The following is an 8,656-nucleotide window of genomic DNA, read 5'->3' on the forward strand; positions in this document are numbered from 1 at the left end:
GTCAAAGCTGAACATTTTAAAATTGCACTCATTTCAGTGGGGCTTACCCCTAGGCAAGTGTGTAAACTGCAGTCTAAAATGCTGGATGAGTCGGGGAGTGAGTTCTGTTGAAGTTCAGTGGGCCTGACCTCTAAGTAAAATATTTCTTAATATGATACTGTAAGTTTTCCAATTCACATCCTGTAAGAGTCAGCTGGAAAATGAAGTCGTAATAACAGCGGCAGCAGCAACAACAACAACAACAATATTTTTAGCAGTTACAATATGAACTGTGCTTCTCGAAACAATGCCTGGCAGATGTGGAATTCTTTAGTATTTTAGAGCTTGCTGCAGATAAGACCTTGTAACTGGAAGGCAATAACATTGTAAGTCAAGAGACAGGAACTGGAATCAAACAACATATGAATCCCTATAATTCCTTTCTACTCGGTGTAGAAAGGAATGATAGGAGCTTTTGTTGTTAGACTGTGACTGTGACTCCCACTAGCCCCAATCACCATGGATGATGATCAGGATGGTGAAGAGTTGAAAGGGGTCCTGAGGATCTTTGAGCCCAACCCCATGCAATGCAGGAATATGCAACTGTCCCATACAGGGACTGAGCCTGCAACCTTGGCATTATCAGCACAGCACTCTAACCCAGTGTTTTTCAACCACTGTTCCGCGGCACACTAGTGTGCCGTGAGATGTTGCCTGGTGTGCCGTGGGAAAAATTGTGTTTATTTGATTCCTATTCAAGAGAATTACTTTATATATAGTTAATATAGGCACAGAGTTAAATTTTTTAACATTTTCTAATGATGGTGTGCCTCGTGATTTTTTTCATGAAAGAAGTGTGCCTTTGCCCAAAAAAGGTTGAAAAACACTGCTCTAACCCACTGAGCAATATCTTGTTCCTCAACAGTGCCTGTCGTATCTCAACAAGAATACTATTCCATAGAACAGGGGCAACCACACTAAAAGCCTAGCTCATGTGTTACTGCATCTGGAGGTTTGCTGGTTCCCCATTCCAGATCTTAGACCAGAGAATACAGATTCGGAAACATTTCGACAGCATGAGCTGGTGGCAGCTCCCCCACTCTGCTTTTCCCCTAAGCAGGTGGAATGAAATGAAATCCCAAGGCTTAATTTGGGGGAAAAGAAAGAAGCAGTATATCACTGGGGGGGGGGGAATGCCTTCCAGCCCGCACTTGCTTCTAGCAGCAAAAGATGATGATTGTATCATTTTACATTCTGAAATAAGAACAGCACTTCTAGAAAATGCTGATGGATGTCACTTTCCTGTCAGAATTTGCTATCTTTACCATTTGTATCCTTGATACGGGAGGCAGCGATTTATGATAGGTGCCTTCCACTTATTGGAATGTGCTATCTTCCCCAGCTCCCATCTTGAAGCGGGGAAAGTATTTTGACAGGTGCCACTCACTCACCTATCCGAATCTGCAAACTGTTGCACCTGGGCTGTAAGCCGCAAAGGCAGCAAATTGGGAAGGGCAAGACACTTGTCAGAATTTGCTCCTTGTGGTGACGGAAGCCCAAGTTTCAACTTGCAGAATGTGACACAGATATGGAGGCACCAAAATGAAACCGGCAAGTTTGTTAAGCAAAATCCGGGCGTGGGGGCCTACCAATCTCCACCAATATCCGAGAGAATTGATAACAACCCTCTTAGGGTCCCACCCGATGACACCCCCCCCCCATCATCTGCTGTGTATTATCCTATCCAGTAAAGTTTCTCCTTGATATGAACATTTAAGTAGCATGTGCTTCTTGGTGAGATAAACTGCCCATGGCAACCTTTAAAAAAATGATTCACTTACAGACAAGATCAGTAGTGTAGCTGTACAGGGCCTAGTTTAGCAGAGGTAACTGTCCACTAAGGCACAGCAGATTTATCACTGGTGTTTTAAGCCTGTGTACTATTTGTACCCCTTTAGACTGTGGGTGGGAATTTACTTGATTGAACTCTTCCTCACACAGTCGTTTCCCTTAAATTTTTTTTGAAGCATTCCCTCTCCCCCAATGAAGTGGCATTCAGTCATATAATACCACAATCATGGTACAGAGCACACAGGTTTACCATCTCAAAGCTAACTAGGCCCAGGGCTGGCGCATCCATTTAGGTGAACTAGGCAATTGCCTAGGGCACCAAAATGGAGGGGGTGCTGGCCAGCCTGCCCCGCCGCCCCCTGCTGCCGCTCTGCAAGTGGCAGAGTGGCGGGGGAGGGGGGAGCAGCCCGAAATCGGGCTTCTCCGCCCCCTCCACCAGCGGCAGAGTGGCAAGCAGCCCCAAACCGGGCTTCTCCACCCCCCTCCGCCGCCAGCTGCAGAGCAGCGGGGCTGGGCAGCAGCCGCTTAGCTCCTGCCCAGCACCTCTGCTTTGGGGCAAACTGTGAGGGAGGGCTCTTGTGGCTTGCTTTGGAGCAGTGGGGCTGAGCAGGAGATGCTCCTGCCCAGCTTCGCTGCTTCAAAGCCTCGAAGGAGGGCTCCATTTACCTCCCTCGCAGTTTGCTTTGGAGCAGCAGGGCTGTGCAAGAGATGCTTAGCTCCTGCCTAGCCCCACTTTCCCTCTCCCCACCCCACGCCTCCTTTTGGGGCGCTCATCCTGCCACCGCCTCTCGCAAGAGCAGGCTTTCTTCCCCCCTCTCTTCCTCCCTCCTTCCCTCACTCCTCCCTCTCTTTCACCCCTTCCTTCCTTGTCTCTCTTTCTTTCTCCCTCTCACCCCTCCCTCCCCTTCCCCCCTCTCTCCTTCTTTCACTCTCACCCCTTCCTTCTCTCTTCCCTGATCTTGCCTAGGGCGCAAAAAACCCTAGCACCGGCCCTGACTAGGCCTCATGTATTTATTCCACTTACATTCCACCCTTTCCCCCACAGAACTTAGTGACAACCATAGGTCTCCTTGCTGTTTTGTCCTAACACCTTATTGAGGCAGGTTAGGCTGTATGCATTAAGAGAGAGAGAGAGAAAGATATGCTTTAAAAAGAAGAGTCAGGAGCACCTGTCATAGGTGCTTGGATTCCAGTTAAAAAAGAGAAAAAAATAAAGACACATGCAACCTCCTCAGAATGTTGTGAATTCAATAAGTTTATCCAAGTGTGCTAGCATACCAGAAACCTTTAACAAAAAGCAAAGCACAATAACATACGCTCAATTCTCACCTGGTAATAGATCACAGTTCACCCAAGTCTACACCACTGGCTGATCCTTTCATTACAGTTCCTTTGGAATAATCCCTCTGGCTTTGCCGTGTTTTGATGTATGGATCTCCTTTGTTTTCTCAGATACAATGGACAAACATCGAATTCCGGTCGAGAATGAACAAGGAGCTTGAGTGATTCCCCTGGCTTCTCCTCTCTTTCGCACAACTCTATAGAAGAATGCTTTATTTCCTCAAACCATCATTACCGGCTTGCAGTAACCACAGGTGGGCTTTTTCACTGGTGGCAACAGTGTTGTAGAATGCCCTCCCTGCTGAAATGTGATAGGCTCTATCCGTGTGGATATTCCAGCAACTCCTGAAGACACAGCTGTCTAGGCAAGCATTCCATTGAACCTGAACTTCCTGATTGAATTGCTTGCATTGCTCTTTTAACTGCTTTTCTTTTTATTCTTTTTAATTGCCTTGTTGTATGGTAAATTCTAATTCTAATTATTTTTAAGTTTTGATGGAATTGTTTCCATCATGCATTTTAATTATGTGTGGATTTTATAATTGATTTTATACTTGTAAACCACTTAGAGATCATTTCGCCATATAAGTGGCATAGGAATTTGTTGCTATCTGGGAGTTGATTCAACTTAGACCTGCCTTTTAATTCCAACAGTCTTTATACCTCTCACTTTTTGCATTGCTTTATTTCACTTTGTTCGGGAATGACAAAAGTTTTACTTTTGTGGAACAGCACACACAATGCATTCCATCTTGTCCTCTTCAGCAAAAGGAAGCTCATTGTTTCCAGTAGAAGATAAAGCACTGGCATTAAGTTGTTATTTTTGTCCTACATGAATAATTTTATTGTACGAGCAACCCTATAGGGGCTCCCATTATAAGGTAGAATCCACTTCCCCAGAGAAGCTAATAGAGAAGCTCCTGTTGATTTTAATGGCCCCAGGTTGTAATGATGGCGACCATTACAGCCAATCCGAAAATAGATTTATTTTTCCACATAACCTCTTGCTAAATGTTGCCCCCACTGTGAAATCTGAAATGTCACCACAGTGACACACTTTTATTCTTGCCAGAAAAATGGTCTTCACTTGACATTAGAAGAACTGGTCAAGGATCCTGGAGAGGTTGACACTTGCCCTCTGGAAGTTCTGAGAAATGGAATGGGTGGCTGAGTTATTTCTTAAGAATAGATACTCTCGTCTTTTTTTGATGTGCACTTAGCTGCAAAATTTGAGAGTATTTCCAAGATCCCCTCCCACCTGCAAATAACAGCATAGCAACAGTGGTTAAAGTCCTATCAGAAACAAAAGTGCCAAGTTGGCTAGGGCCCGCCATACCAAATGCCCACCTCCAGGCATGTATTATGGCCTGCCAGGTAGCTTCAGTCACCACTGACTAATGTCACCACTGACATTATGTCATCAACTATTTGGGAGATGGATTTCTTCCTCCCTTCCAAATTATTGATCAGCAGGATTTCAGCTTATTTTACAGGGCTATATATGCACAGAGTTAGTTCTGAGCCAAAATATGTTGCTTCCGGGAAGTTCTGAGATCTGCTGTCTTTTTATAAATAAACACTTTGGTGATCTAGAATCAGGTGTTCTCTATACCGGTACAAAATAATTATAGGCACAGTTCAGGGCCTAAATATATCAGGGCTTGCTCTAAGCACTGAGTGATTTCTACACATCTTTACTTCGGTGGAATTTCAAGTCACAACCCCATTGTTCCTGCTGAAAGGACACAAGGTCACCACCTTTCTGAAGCCAGTGGATGGATGCATGATTGCACATGGAGGCCACCTTGGGTTCTTTGACAGACAAAAAAGAGATAATGCAAGTCAACCTCAGGTGCACAGTCATCAGCTACAGTAAAACCAAGGGGTGAACATGCATGTGTGAATCAGTCTCAACAAGCACATCCTGTATGTACACACCACTTAAGCCCCTTTCACATTTTATATGCATAGGGCTTTCTGATGCAACCTGTGGAGCAGAGTTGGGTCTCTGGCCTCAGCTGTACTGTCATGTTCCCTGCCAGTGTTTTGGGCTGCTGCTGCTGCGAGTAGGCTCAGGTTGCATATATTTGTAAACAAACCATAAATACACATAGCCTCCATTGTGCCTAGTTTTCCAAACACAAATCCTGGGTGAGTGTTTACAATCCCTGAAATCTTGTGCACCGCTCGGGGGAGATTGGGGTGGCGTGGAGCATTGCCTTTCCTTAGGTGTGGTCAACTTGCCCATTCCCAATTTTCAATATTTCTCCCAGCTACCTCTGGGAGTTCTTTATGGCTAGTTCCACAGCCACAATCAAATTCTGCGGCGGTTCCAAAATATGCAAAGGACGACATGATTTGCAGAATTTCAGAGCCTACCAGACCCCTGGCAATAACTGTCTTTAACATCTCGCAAACACCTCTATCCTTACACTCTTTGAGAGATGCTTGTGGGAGCATAAAACAATGTGCAAATGGCACTCATTGATGCTTATTGTGTATGCATAGGCACATCTGTCACTTTATATGTGACAGATATAAAGCTCAATATTCTGCAGCTTTAATATTTAATAAAATTTCCCCTTTTAGATGAATAATCCAAGCATAATTTAGCACACACAAGGCTTCAGTAAGAATGTTAATCATTGTCTTTAACCATTTACATAGCATAATTTGTAAGATGACAAGACTAACAAATATATTTATATCTTTCACCCTGCGGGTGCTTTCCAGATGTACATTAGCGATCCAGGTCAAGCTAATCTGGGATGCTGAATCCAAGAAGAGCCATTCATATGTTGACCCTGAACACAGCTGTTATTCCCAGTGGTGCTGAAGTCTTGCTGTAACTTGTCTGAAGGGAGAGATTCTTGGAAGCTTCTATTGCTATTATCACCTTAAACAAAAACAAAAAGAAGCCAGGGTGGAGAATAAAGGAAAATGTAAAACTTTAAACCATCCTTGTACAGGTCACAGGAAGAATTATAAAATCCTTCTCTGACACCATTCTGGTTGATCATCCCCCCCGCCCTCCAAAGTTCAGTAATATAATTATCAAGACAAAAATAACTGATGTAAACTGGGAAATGACAGTGATAATAGGTCTGAAAGTAAGTATATTACTCTTGAAAGTTTCAATAAAACAGTGGTCTTGACAGAAGAAAAGCAGACAGATTACCGCTGATTAAAATCCAACATTTCTAATACTGTATTCAAAAAGTAATTAATATACTTTGGGGCTCCGCCCCCCCGCCCCCGATTTAAAGGCTATATAATAAAGGAGAGGGAAAATGAAACACAACCAGCGTTTCCCCATCACATCAGTCATTCTGACAATGTGGTTGAGCTGGAAATCAAGAAAAATTGTGGCCGTTTATATCAGTGTACTGAGCTTAGCACAATAGGACTTTTTTATTATTACCAAAAAGAGAGAGAAATCACATGAAATAGCATTGTTGAGCTCAATTTCCTGACTCAAGGAGCCTGCGTAAAGATCAGCCAATATACCGGTAAGTGTCTGCTCTCAAATGGTTAAACTGCCATAAACTGAAGGGAATATTAATAAGTACTATTACACTGCAATCCTATGCGTGTCCATTCAGAAGTAAGCTTCACTGAGTTCAGGGAAGTGAGAACAGGACTGCAGCCAGGAAGTGCATTCCTCTGCATGCTTACTCAGAAGTAAGCCCTATTCAGTGTATATAGGATTGCAGCCTAAGAGGAATAATTTTTTTTACTTGTTATATTTTATTAAATTCCAATTATTATTATTATTATTATTATTATTATTATTATTATTATTATTATTATTATTATTCATTTATACCCCACCCATCACAGGAAAAGGGGCATGTTTTCAAATAATAATAATAATAATAATAATAATAATAATAATAATAATAATAAAAAAATTTATTTCTTTATTACTTATACTCTGCCCATCTGGCTGGGTTTCCCCGGGCACTCTGGGTGGCTCCCAACAGATTAAAAACAGAATAAAACATCAAATATTAAAAACTTCCCTAAACAGGGCTTGCCTTCAGATGTCTTCTAAAAGTCAGATAGTTGTTTATTTCCTTGACATCTGATGGGAAGGCATTCCACAGGGCAGGTGCCACCACCGAGAAGGCCCTCTGCCTTCTACACCCCAAAGTATAATCATTTTTTTTTTCTTTTTTCAGCTTCCCCTCCCATTTTCCATGGTGTTTTTTAGCTTCTCCCCCATGCTGCACCCTATCTTCTCTCTCTTATATTATAACTAGTATACAATGATCTCTAATTCCCTCTGTTGCCCATAGTTCAAATCCTGCTCGTGAATTCATACCTAAATATTTCTTTAAATATTAAAAAAGGCTTCTATTCTCCCACGAAACAACCCTTGATTAAACATTTATATATACTGTCAATTTCAATGACAGAGCTATGAGGTTGTTATCAACAGTCCAAATTTTTCCAGTGGTATTCTCCCCCTCCCCCCCCAAAGACCATCAAATATTTAGAAGAAAGGACAGTGTTTTCCACTGTGCAGGATTTTTCAGACCTAGGCTTAGAGAGTATGCCTTCTGCCATGTTGGACGGTAGATGCTGACAGATGCCAGTAGCCAAACGGATTTGCAACTAATTTTAAACAGGTGGAGAATGTAATCCACTATATATTGAATTGTGCATCATATGGTGGCCCATATTCCTAAGAAATGTTTTGTCTCCGTAAGCTACTCTGACCAAGCAATCTCTTCGAAGATGCTTACTCATTTGTAGCATACAGAACAGCACTGCATGCTTTAGCTGCAGGAAAATTCCAAACAGAAAGAATTAGTGCAGTGCAACAGGTCATGTCTAAGGGTTCTACCAGTGCTCCCAATTTAGTTTAGTTTAACTTTAAACTAGTTAAACTAGTTATACATTTAGTTTAGTTATATGTCTTCCTATTCATCATTTGTTCATTCCACACCTTTCTGTGCATTTCCCTGTCACTTTCCTTACAGCAAAACATCTGTTTCTTTTCCTTTTTTGAAGTGTATTTGTTGCACTAGAGTAGCAGAGTGCTTTAACCCACTTGAATTGTGCAAACCTAAATCTATGGTCTGCACTTGAATTCATTCTGCAAAATAAGGACAATCTGGAAGTCACTCATGTGAGAAAGTAAGTGTGTTCTCTGTATTTGTGTGTGTGCAGTGAATGTGCACATGTTTGTGATTAAAACACCTTCAGATCCACCCCTCTGCCCCTTCCCCACCATCACAAACTATTGTACAACAACCTCACTGGTTTGTTTGTAATTTTACTATGCATTTTGAAGACATTTCATGGTTATTTCACCTTTCCTGCCCAACCTCACCCTTTGAAAAGGCCGATACTTGAATTATAGTGTGTGTGTGACAAATTACATTATATACCATGACTAAAGTAGTGATTTACATCCATATAAATGATGCACTTCAAACAGTTTTCTCCAAGTGTTTCTCATGATCCAAAGCATGTGGCA

This window comes from Lacerta agilis, chromosome 1, assembly GCF_009819535.1.
Source record: "Lacerta agilis isolate rLacAgi1 chromosome 1, rLacAgi1.pri, whole genome shotgun sequence".
In the NCBI taxonomy this organism is placed as follows: Eukaryota; Metazoa; Chordata; class Lepidosauria; order Squamata; family Lacertidae; genus Lacerta; species Lacerta agilis.